The sequence below is a fragment of the Chiloscyllium plagiosum genome, unplaced genomic scaffold (assembly GCF_037043375.1).
Source record: "Chiloscyllium plagiosum isolate Xiang-an unplaced genomic scaffold, Cpla_swu_hap1 HiC_scaffold_17, whole genome shotgun sequence".
Taxonomy (NCBI): domain Eukaryota; kingdom Metazoa; phylum Chordata; class Chondrichthyes; order Orectolobiformes; family Hemiscylliidae; genus Chiloscyllium; species Chiloscyllium plagiosum.
The window spans coordinates 33,392,606-33,404,637 of NW_028270155.1; positions in this window are offsets into that span (position 1 = coordinate 33,392,606).

Consider the following 12,032-nt stretch of genomic DNA (forward strand, 5'->3'; position numbering starts at 1 on the left):
TGTTCATTATGTAGGAGGGGCATGAGTAACATTCAACCAAAAGTCAATAATGAGTTCCTTGGTTTTGCCTGCATTGAGAGCTAGGTTGCTCTTAGCGCACCATTTTTCCAGGTCTTTCACCTCCAGTCTGTACTCTGTTTCGTCGCCATCTGAGATTTGACGTGGTATCATCAGCGAACTTGTAAATGGCATTCATCTAGTATTTGGCGACACAGTCATGGGTATACAGTGAGTACAGTAGGAGGCTGAGTGTGCACCCCTGGGGGGCAAGTGACATGGCATCTGACATGGATCTGTTGGTCCAATAGGCAAATTGGAGTGGGTCAAGAGTAGTGGTGAGGCTCGAGTTGATTAATGCCATGGCCAGCCTTTCAAAGCACTAATATCTTCAAATTTTGAATTTAAGGGATTCTGCATGTTCATTTTTCAAATAGAGTGCTCTGAATTTGTGTTTCCTACTCCTGGTCTGAAATCGTAGAATCTCTACAGTGCAGATAGAGACAATTCAGATCATTATGTCTATACTGACCCTCTGAAGAGCATCCCTCCCAGATCCTACCCCGGTAATCCTACTTTTTTTCCCATAGCTAATCCACCTAGCTTGCACATCCCTGGACACTATGGAGCAATTTATATGACTGATTCACCTAATCTACACATCTTTAACTGTGGGAGGAAACCAGAGCACACAGACTCGGGGAGAACATGTAAACTCCACACAGACAATTGCCCAAGGCTGGAATTGAACCTGGGTCCCTGGTGCTGTGAGAGAGTCGTACTAACCACAGAGCCATCATGACAGGTTGGGAACTCAGAAGTGTTTTTGACAAAAGCTGACAGAGAATTTGAAGAAGACATATGCAATTAATTGGCTTCTCCAGGTCCAATTAAGGACAGGGAGTGGCTTCTGAAAGGCCATTAGAGGGCCATCTGTTATGTTATGTCTCACAGCTAGTTTACAGCATAACTTTAAGAAACTTTCTCATGATATCAGTATATCATCATTAGTATGACTTGATGGCATTACTTATTGCTTGTGACCAGATGGTAGAAAGGCTTTGGACTCCATGTAAACTGAGGCCACTTGAGGCATGACATAGTAATAGAGGCATACTATTTTCTGTAACCAAAAAGCTTAGTATTAGCATAAGCATTAAAATGCTTGTGAATGCAATACATGTCCATATAATGAGCTAGATTATACATCTATTGAATCTTTTAGTTACCCATGTTGAGAGTGTAGTGCTGGAAAAGAACAGCAGGTCAGGCAGCATCTGAGGAGCAGGAGAATTGACATTTCGGGCATAAGCCCTTCATCGGGATTGAGGATCCCCTCAGATCCCTGCTCCTCGGATGCTGCCTGACTTGATGTGCTTTTCCAGCACCACGCTCTTGACTGATCTCCAGCATCTGCAGTCGTCACTTTGTCCTTTTAGTTCCCCATGTCTAGTTGATATGTTGCAGGACCTACCTTAAGATTTGTCCGTTTGGGTAGAAATACCCTGCTGGAAACAAAAGCCCAAAACATAATGGCTAATCATGATGGGTTCAAAGCGGTAGGTAGTAGTTGCCAGTTATAAAAGAATCCCAGTTCTCAGTGGCAGACATATAGAATCCTCACTGAAGATCAGTTAAATGAGATCTTTGAAATTCAAAACATTAGAAATATCAACACCAATTCTTGTGTATAGTTCTGCAAATTAAAAAAATCCAGGAAGTGGATTTAGCTTAAAGTTTAAGTTTAATCAAGTCAGAAGTAAATTTAAACCACAAGCTGGCTTTTTTATTTAAAAACGAAAGGCTTCTCAAAGCATTAAAAGAGCAGTAGTTACTCTTAATTTGAATACAGAGTCTGTCTAATCAAGCTTACAGCTTCTAACATACTAACAAATGATTTTCTCAACTAAGACAGCTTACCTGTGTGCAAAGATTGACAGGTTCCACCATTTTGACTCTTGAGTTTGTTGCCACATCAGAGGGAGTCATGTGTGGCATCATCATTCGTTATTTAGTGTGAATACTGACCCAATACTGTCGAAAGCTGCTGCTTTCTAACGAAGTATTTAGCGTTGCATATTTTCATTTTTGGGGCAGCACAGTGGCTCAGTGGTTAGCACTGCTGCTTCACAGCGCCAGGTTTGATTCCAGCCTCAGGCAACTAGTTGTGTAGAGTTTGCACATTCTCCCCGTGTCTGCGTGGGTTTCCTCTGGATGCTCCAGTTTCCTCCCACAATCTAAAGATGTGCAGATTAGATGGATTGACTAAGTTGCCCACAGTGTCCAAGGATGTGTACGCTCTCCGGAGTTTGGTGGGCCAAATGGCCTATCTCTGCACTGTAGGGATTCTATGAATGTTGTCTAGTGGCTGAAATCTGCTCCTCCAGGTCTGTGTTTTTTAAAGGAAAATTGTTTAGAAGTGAATAATATTCAATAAAGAGGCTGGATCTGTGCCACATTTTATGAAAAAGAGAAAAATATGAGAATTGATAAAAAGAAAGAAAGAAGCCATGCACTTTATTGCAATAAAGAAAAAGACAGATCTTCAATGAAGAATAGAAGTTGCACATTTAGTTCTGGTTATTGTGTGAATCATATCTTTAGTGATTTACGGCTCTTTAAGTAACAAATGTGACTATAATTTGTGGATCAAGCAATAAATGATCCTGAGACGAGATCTCTCTGCTATGACAGAATGATTATATTATCTTTCTGTGAATTATAAGGAAGATCCAGCAACCTTCTGCAGAGTTACTTAAAGACCAGTTTACAGTATGATTTAACTGCAGGATTAATAGACTTGAACTCATAGAATCCCTACAGTGTGGAAACAGGCCATTTGACCCATCGAGTCCACTCTGCTCCTCTGAAGAGAATCCCATCCCCACCCCTAAACCTTATGCCTGTAACGCTGCATTTCCCAGGGCTGATCCAACTAATCTCTACATCCTTGGACACCAAGGGCAATTTAGCATGCTGAAAATGTGTTGCTGGAACAGCGCAGCAGGTCAGGCAGCATCCAGGGAACAGGAGAATCGACGTTTTGGGCATAAGCCCTTCTTGGCCAACTAATCTGCACTTCCTTGGACTGGAGAGAACTGAAGCACCCAGAGGAAACCCACACAGACACAGGGAGAATGTGCAAACTCCACATAGACAATCGTCCAAGACAGGAATCAAACCTGGGTTCCTGGTGCTGTGAGGTATCAGTGCCAACCACTGAGCTCTTCTGATACAGACAGAAATTCCAATCATCTATTAACGGGTTTGTTGAAGATGCCACAGCAAATGGCGTTAAGTGTGATTTCTCCAAAACAGAATTCTCAGAAAGCTAATCAAATTAGTAATCCCCTCAACACCAATAACAGCCTTCCGCAAGGATCTTCTAGGCAAGGAAAAGGGCAATGCCATTGACACCATGCTTAAAGATGGACATCAGTGTGAATCCATGGTAGCAGGCCAACAACTACATACTTCAAATGTAGCCAACACTATTGTTACTTTAAAAAAATGCAACAGGCTAATAAAAATGCCCTTCAATGCAGTTTGCACCAACAAAAAAAATGGCCATTATCTCTTCACATCTGCAAAACATGTAGCACCAAAGGGCAAGCATTTGCAGGAAATCTGGTTGATAACATTCAAAGGATATACTTTGGCTTTAGCATCATCAGCCCTGTGCTAAAAGCAAACTGTGATAAATACACAAGCTCGGGTCCAAATTGCTTACACCCGTATCATGACATTAATCTTGATAATCATGTTATCTTGATATTGATATATGCCTGAATTGCAATCTCTAATGTAGAGTGGGTGGCTAATCTAATCTCACAGAGCTTGTGACATTGTCTTCTGACAAAGAACTGCTGACTTCAAAAATTATCAGTAAGTAATGCCTATACTACCTACTCATTTTCAAATGACTTTGGACTATTTTTCTCTTACTAAGCGCATGTCTGCCATGCACTACCTTACAACACCAGGTTATGGTCCAACAGGTTTATTTGGAAGCACTAGCTTTTGGAGCACTGTTCCTTCATCAGGTAGTTGTGGAATAGAATCATAAGACACAGAATTTATAGCAAAAGATTAGTGTCTCGCAACTGATATATTGAACAAACCTAGATTGTTGCGTCTTTCATCTTTTAGAATGGGTTACAGGTTTCAGTTCATTAATGTGTAAATCCCAGAACTTCTTTTAAGTTACATTCTCAGTGGCCCCCTTCCACAAATTCTCAGTACATCGATGGCTGCTTAATGCTGCTTCATGCTCCCACAGGACCTTGAAAAGGTGGTTATTTTGTCCCCAATTTCTACCCCTCTATACCTTCCATATCATCTATTTCAGACACTTACCTTCCTTTTCTTTATCTCTCTGTCTCCATTTCGGGGAATAAGCTGTCCAGTGCCATCCACTACAAAGCCAATAACTCACAGTTCTACCTTCTTGACAGCTCATCACAACCCACGTCCTGCAAGAAGTCCATCCCATTCTCCCAGTTCCTTCACCTACGTTACATCTGTTCAGATGATGCCACCTTCCAAAACTGCTGACATAGCTTGCTTCTTCCAAAAACATGGTCTCCTGCCCACTGTGGTTGACAGTGCATTCAACTAACCTATCATCCGTGCTACCACCCTTGCTCCTTCCCATCACTCACAACAGCGTGATCAGGTCCCCTTTGTCCTCACTGTTCATCCCATCAGCCTCCACATTCAAAGGATCATTCTCCACTTTATCAAACAACTCTAGTAGAATACCACCACTAAACACATCTTCCCCCCACAGCCTCTGTCTGTATTTCACAGGGATCATTCCCTCTGGGACACCCTTGCTCATTCCACAACCATCAACACGACCTCCCCACCACCTTCCCATGTAACTGCAGAAGGTGCAACACCTACCCCTTCACCTCCTCCCTGCAAACCATCCAAGGGCCCAAATAGTCTTTCCAGGTGAAGCAACATTTTACCTATAGCTCCTCCAATCTTGTGTATTGTATTCATTGCACCCAATATGGCCTACTCTACGCTGAAGAAGCCAAACACACGCTGACTGACCACTTTGCGGTCTGTGCACAAGCAGCACCCTGACCTTTCTTTTAACATACCATGCTGTCCTCCGCATGCTGCAGTGCTCCAATGAATCACAGCACAAACTGAAGGAACAACATCTCATCTTCAGACTAGACACTTTACACCCTTCTGGACTTAATATTGAGTTCAACACCTTCAATTGTGAAGCTTTACTTGTTACATTCTGTCACCATGTCCTCTCTCCCCTCCCCCCATCCTAATGGGACTGTCTGTCCTTTCAAGTCTGGCTGGAGACACACCATTGTTCTGCCAATCTTACATTCCAATCATTTTATTTGATCTATTAACATCCTTTTTCCACCAGCACCCTACATATGCTACCCCACAATCCTCCCCACCCAAACTGTAGCACAAATGCTGCCCCCTGCACACTTCACTTCAGCTCTGATGAAGAGTCATCTAGATTCTAAACGTTAGCTTGCTCTCTCTCCATGGATGCTGCCTGACCCATTGTGATCTCCAGCCATTGTTGTTTTCAGTGCAGATTCCAACATTTCCAGTAATTTGCTCCTTCATGCTGAAGCTCACTGCCTCCATTTGCAACAAGACCTGGACAACATTTAGACATAGGTCAATCAGTGACAAGTAGCATTCATGCCTTCTTTTTCCCACAATGACCATTTCCAACAAAGACAACCCAATTATATCCCTTTTTCAATCATTTGGGTTACATGCTGTCCTGAATCCCCAGTATGAACATCCTACAGTTACCTTTAAACAATGAATGAACTGGACCAGTTGTGTAAATATGGTGACTACAAGAGCAGTTCAGAGGCTAGAAATTCTGCAGTGAGTAACTCACTTCCTGTCTTCAAAAACTCTACCCAGAATCTACAAAGGACATGTCAGGAGTGTAAGGGAACATTCCATGCACCTGAATGAGTGCAGCTCCAACAACACTATAAACACTTCAACGCTATTCAGAATAAAGCAGTCCACTTAATCACACCCTATCTACAATATTTACTTTCCATCATTGACACGTAGAGATGCCAGTGTGTACTGAATACAGGATACACTGAGTGATAAAAGTTTGTATATATTGTTGTTTGGAAACTTGCATTCTGAGTAGAGATAAATGAGATGAACTTGTATCTAGTTCTATGAAGGTGACAGCTTTTCTTAAGTGCCAGAAACACATATTTTTAATATTATGTCAAAACTACATTTCTAAAAAAAAGTGACTTAAGCTGAATGACTAGATAAGCTACCTGTGGAGATAGTTGTTGAAGAGTTTACTAAGTTGATTTCTTAAAAACCTACACAAAAGGAAGTCAGAGGCCATGAGAAAATTCAGTTCTGAAAATGAAATGATCAATACCAAAAGGAGGGGAGCTTAGTTTGGCAATCTCTGGGACTTCAGAACTAGAAGGAAGGCTTAACTGTTTCAGCTGTCCAAGAGACAGAACCAAAAAAAAAGCCCTGAGATTTTCTTAGACCTCAGTGAGAAAAGACCGATGAGGATGTCTCTGAGAGAGAGAGACAGAAGATCTCATCTGATGAATGTTCAAAAATTTTAAAGTGAAAGTGGGAGTGATGTTTCCCGTTGGTTGTCAGAAGCCTCACACGGACTAGTGAACTTTGGGTGTTCCCATACCAAGGACATTTGAACATGGACAGGTGAGCAGGTGTAGGGCAGGTGCTTGGCATTCAAAGATGATAACAACCTTATTTAACAGCCATCTTCGCATCAGCCATTGTCCTCTTCACCTGAAAGCAAGTTCCCCAGATCCTGCATACTTTATTTACCAGGTTAGTAGCCTCTTCCCATGAAGTAGTCACTTTTGGTAAAGGTAGCTATTTTATTTTATGTTCATGGGGTTTTGATGTCACTGGCTAGGCCAGGATCTTTTGTGCATCACTAACTGCCTGCAAAGATTAGTGGGGTGCTGCCTTATTGAACCATTGCAATCTAGAGTGTTTTGATTAGATTAGATTACTTACAGTGTGGAAAGAGGCCCTTCGGCCCAACAAGTCCACACCACCCTGCCGAAGCGCAACCCACCCATACCCCTACCCCTACATTTACCCCTTACCTAACACTACGGGCAATTTAGCATGGCCAATTTACCTGACCTGCACATCTTTGGACTGTGGGAGGAAACCGGAGCACCCGAAGGAAACCCACGCAGACCCGGGGAGAATGTGCAAACTCCACACAGTCAGTCGCCTGAGGCGGGAATTGAACCCGGGTCTCTGGCGCTGTGAGGCAGCAGTGCTAATCACTGTGCCACCATGCTGCCCACACTCACAGTTAGAAAGAAAGTCCAGGACTTTGACCCAACAACATTGTATGAATGGTGATATATTTCCAAGTCAGTATAGTGCGTGGTTTGCAGGGAATTTACAGATTGTGGTCTCCCCATACATCCAGATGGTAATGGTCATGTGTTTGCAAGATGCTGTCAGACAAGCCTTGATGAGTTCCTGCAGTCCATACTGCCGTCACAACACTAGGAGAAAAAGGAGTAAATGTTGAAGGTGGTGCCAGTCAAATGATCTGCTTTATTCTGGATGGTGCCAAGCTTCTCGAGTATTGATGGAGCTGCACTTATGCAGGCAACAAGGGAGAATTCCACTGCATTCCTGACATGCGCCTTATTGATGATTGACAACCATTCAAGGGACTGAAGATGAGTTACTCACTGCAGAATTCCTAGCCTGTGACCTCTTGTAGCCACAGTTTTTATGTGGCTGGTTCAGTTCCAGTTCTGGGGTCAATGTAACTCAGACCTGGCCCATACAAGTCAACAGCTTTCTCTGAACTTCATGAATAAGCGTTGACTTGATGATCAAGTTTTATTTGATCAGTTTCCATTCAAACAAACTGTATTTATGAAAACATCTGACCTGCTCTCCCCAACAGAGCAAGTGGTTTATATTCCTGCTTAAGAATTGAACTTCTGCCCAAAATGATAAGAATTTGCAAAGCTCAGCTGGGACATCCTATTAGTGGAAGGTCTCATAACTGTTATCTGCACCTAACCCACTCAAATTTAGGGATGAAGAGTCAGCTAAGAATTATTTCAGTAACTTTTATTAGGCCACAGTTAACCTTGAAAATAATGCATCCACAGCAATTTCAATATAATCTTGGCAATCTACTGGAACAAGCTAAATTCACACTATCAGCTGATGTGTTATTTCATTTGCCTGATAAGGTTTGAACCTATTGGTTGCTACCTTAACAAGTGTTATTACTCACAGAAATAATAAAGATGTGCACTTTAGACATATGGGGAAAGATTTTGGTATTTAATGCTTGGACGTTAAGCATAATTTGATAGAGAATAGGGAAGCAAATAAGGCAACCCAATACCAGGGCCCACTGACTTTCCTTTCATCAGATTGGGATCATAGTTTGGGTTCATTTCCAGGATACGTGGGATGTTGTGCTCAACATCATCCAACGAATGATTCCTATTGCTGCTGGAAAAAAAAAGTGTGAAATGTGAGGATCCCTGTAAGTCTATTCAGGACCTAAATATATGAATGAATAACAGAAATGGGGCTCAAGGTGAAATAGGATTTTCTACAAACTCACTTTGGCATGACCATGTTTCAAAGGTACTGATTATAAGTGCTGGCCAACACTTATCTGAAAGCCTCCTGGTTTCTCGGGACTACTGCAAATTCCTGCTGCTCCAGTAAACTGGAACCACTACTGAGCCATTACTGGTATTATAACCTCCCTGGTTAGTCAAGTCAATTCTATACCACGGTTTTGGATAAGATCATAAAGATTGCTGAAGTCTCCTGTTTTCATCTCAAATGCCATTTGTAAAATTTATTTTGTGGTAAAATACAAAATGATTTGGCATAAAACTACAAAAACACATAAGGGCATTAGATTAAAAACTAGATTTCATTAAAAGGTCACATAAACTAAATCTAACATCTCTCTGACGAAGCGGATCGATTTTTTATGTGTGAGAACATTATATCTTTCTTTGCCAGCAATAGATATAAAACAAAAAGGGGATATTTCTGGAAAGTGCAGAATGGATGCATACCAACAAATAAGGACAATTTTAAGGGATGGACCAGCCATCTGTGGTTAACTAGAAAAGTTATCAAATTCGAAGAAAAAACATATAATTGTGCAAGGATAGGTGACAGGGTAGAACTTGGACAGATAAGAGAAACAGCAAGGAACTATAAAAGATAAACAAGGAGGGAAGTCTTCACTAAACAAAATTAAAGTAACATGCCATAAAAACCTGTAACCGGGAAGTGAAAAGGAAAGATGAACTTAAGAAAATCACAATGATCAGTGAAGAAGTACAGAGTAAATTGTAGGAACTGCAAGTTATCAAACCTCAGGTCCTGATAGATTTCATCCTAAAATTTTAAATTAGTGAGATAGTTGATGCATTGGTTTTAATTCTCCAAAGAGTAAGTTCTTTTAGACTGGAAAAAACAAAGTAACTCCTTCATTCAAAAGGGAAGGAAAGCCTGAAATAGGAAAACTACAGGCCAGTTAGCTTAACATCTGTCATAGGGAAAATGGTAAAAGCTATTATTAAAGACATAATGATTGGGGCATTGAGATAGGTTAAAGGTAATCAAGCAGAGATGATGTGGTTTTGTCAAAGAGAAATTTTGTGTAACTAATTTATTGGAATTCTTTGAAGAAATAGCTTATGCAGTGAATAAAGGTGAACCAACGGATGCATTGTACTTAGATTTCCAGAAAGTATTTTATAAGGTACCACATCAAAGGTTATTGCAGAAACTAAAAGCTTCAGGTACTTGGGTCATGGCTTAAAAATAGAGGGTCATTCATTTTAGACAAGAATGAAGAAAAAAGTACTCTAGAAGATTATGTGGCTTTGGAATTCCCCTTCTCAAAACACAATGGATGCTGAATCTTAAAATATTTTTAAGGCAGAAGAATATAAGAATGAAAGTCTACCAAAGGTCTGCAGAAATATCGAGTTGAAGTTAAAATCAGATCAGCCATGATCCTATTCAATGGGTGAACAAGTTAGAAGGGCTGAGTGGCCTACAATTTATTCTTTGTTCATATGTTTGTCCATTTGTAAGAAAGAATTTGCGGCTAGAATTGTGGGTTGTTATTGTGTAGATAAAGACAATGATCAATTGCTATACAAGTTCTCACTAACAGCAATGGGAGAAATAATTGGATAATAGAGATTTTATGAGGTCTTTAAAGGGAGATTTTGATCGGGACATAAAGTTCAATGATATCTTTATTATTTATGTGAACTATGGTAGTAAACAGACAGAACCTGCAATTCCAGCAATGCAGTGCTCTGTCAATACAAACTTTAGGGCTGCACGGTAGCTCAGTGGTTAGCGCCTGGGTTCAATTCCCACGTCGGGTGACTGTCTGTGTGGAGTTTGCACATTCTCCCAGTGTCTGTATGGCTTTCCTCCAGGTGTTCCAGTTTCCTCCCACATTCCAAAAGATGTGCAGGTCAGGTGAATTGGCCATGCTAAATTGCCCATAGTATTAGGTGCATTAGTCAGGGGTAAATGTAGGAAATGAGTCTGGGTGGGTTACTCTTCAGAGGGTCGGTGTGAACTTGTTGGGCTGAAAGGCCTGTTTCTACATTGTAGGAAATCTAATCTTAGCAATTAGTCTGGATTATATGTATAAGTCTTGCAGTAAGGCTTAAATCTACAATATTTTGACTGAAGGAAGAGTGTCACTATCTGAAGTAAGCTATTATTCTTATGCCAACCTTTTAAAAATACTAACAAAATAGCAGATTTACTCTGAGTTCCTTCAGCAGAGAAAGATTAAAGACGTGACATAATGAGAATATGAGGTCTTTGGACAAACATCAATAATAGTACAGAGGAGGCCAAGTGTCACAGAAATGTTAGGAGAGATGCCCAGAGGTGTGGTCACAGAAATGTAAAGGTGTGGGGAAGTACATTTGGCAGGGATTTTCAGAAAGCACTTCATTTGAGTGGAGTGGAGAGGAATAACATACAAGATCAATGTCAGAGCCAGTGGATTAATGGCCAAGGAGGGGAATAACATTGAAGAAGGTTGAACACTTTAACTCCCCTTCCCACTCCGCCAAGGACATGCAGGTCCTTGGCCTCCTCCATCGCCAGACTATGGCAACACGACGCCTGGAGGAAGAGCGACTCATCTTCCGCCTAGGAACTCTCCAACCACAAGGGATGAATGCAGATTTCTCCAGCTTCCTCATTTCCCCTCCCCCCACCTTTTCTCAGTCCCAACCCTCAGACTTAGCACCGCCTTCTTGACCTGCAATCTTCTTCCCGACCTCTCCGCCCCCACCCCCTCTCCGGCCTATCACCCTCACCTTAACCTCCTTCTACCTATCGCATTCCCAACGCCACTCCCCCAAGTCCCTCTTCCCTACCTTTTATCTTAGCCTGCTTGGCACACCTTCCTCATTCCTGAAGAAGGGCTTATGCCCGAAACGTCGATTCTCCTTCTCTTTTGATGCTGCCTGACCTGCTGTGCTTTTCCAGCAACACATTTTTAAGCTCTGATCCCCAGCATCTGCAGTCCTCACTTTCTCCTTAGGTTGTGGAAGGATTGTAATGAAAATCAAGGGTTTTGAAGTTCAATCATCTGAATAAGCCAAATCTAGATCAGTCAAGAAGATGGAAGTGAGGGAAGATATATTCGGTGAGACAGAAAATGCTTGAGTATACTGATACTTTAGAAATATATACTTGAGGCAAGAATGTATCCATTTTCACCAATGCATAATCTTGAGTTTCTCATACATATAATATATTTATGTTTTACAATTGGATACTAAAATCCTTACTCCAAAAGAAGAAAGATGTCAAATGGCATAGAATCAAGATTAAATTAATAACAAAGATATCAAGGGTTGTGTGCCTCATACTGTAACCCAGAATCATTTTATATTCTATTACTACTGTTAGCACTGTTGCCTCACAGCGCCAGAGACCCGGGTTCA